We start from the raw sequence: 888 nt of genomic DNA, 5'->3' as shown, positions 1-888 counted from the left end.
ACCTTTTGGAAGCATATTAAATACTAATGAATAAATAAAATAATCCATAAAAATAATTAAATAAATAAACTTTTCTTTATTTGTTCATAACTTTAGAAAGTATTCCAAAGAGAAGGTAGACGTGAAGCTCTATCATGTTACTGATTTGTGAATTTTCCATCCAAATATTATCTTTTCAAGTAATTAAATCATCAATATGACATCAAAGGTCTTACAAAATCAAATGTTAACATTATATTAATGCAATCATAAAATCAGAATAAAATTATTTTATCAAAAGAAATTATAATAAGCCTCCAAAAATATTGAAAATACAACCAAAAAACAATTAGAAAAAAATCTGTAGATATATGGGCCGAGGTTGCCAACCCCGACTATTTAGGACATTAATTTTTAGGGTTTAAAGTCTTTAATTAGGGTTTAACACTATCCTAAATAGTCGGGGTTGGCAACCCCGACTATTTAGGATAGTAATTAGCCTGCTAATCACAAAATCGGGTCGGTTTTGATAAATAAAAGAAAAATCGGTCGATTTTGAAAAATAAAAAACTAAATGGGTCTGTTTTGAAAAATTGTTCTCCCAAAAATCCGCGGCGGAACCGGTTAACTTAGACCACTCCGCAGGCTCACGAAATACATCCCCCATTTCTCCTGGTCTCACCCAAATCACTCGTTTTCTTTCCACTGATTTTTTTTCTTAAAATCTCGAGAGCCGTTACTAAAATTTCCCTAAATTATTCCACTATCCAAACCCTAATTTCCCAATTCCTACTGTTGCAGAGCCTAATTTTCCCTTTCCAGTGTTTCTAGGGTTTCTAAAGCTCGACTCTTGCTTTCCAGAGCTCGATCGATGCAGATCGGCGAATGAAGATGACGACGACGGTCACG

Source organism: Asparagus officinalis, chromosome 7 (genome assembly GCF_001876935.1).
Source record: "Asparagus officinalis chromosome 7, Aspof.V1, whole genome shotgun sequence".
Taxonomy (NCBI): domain Eukaryota; kingdom Viridiplantae; phylum Streptophyta; class Magnoliopsida; order Asparagales; family Asparagaceae; genus Asparagus; species Asparagus officinalis.
Note: the sequence above shows the minus strand (reverse complement) of the source record.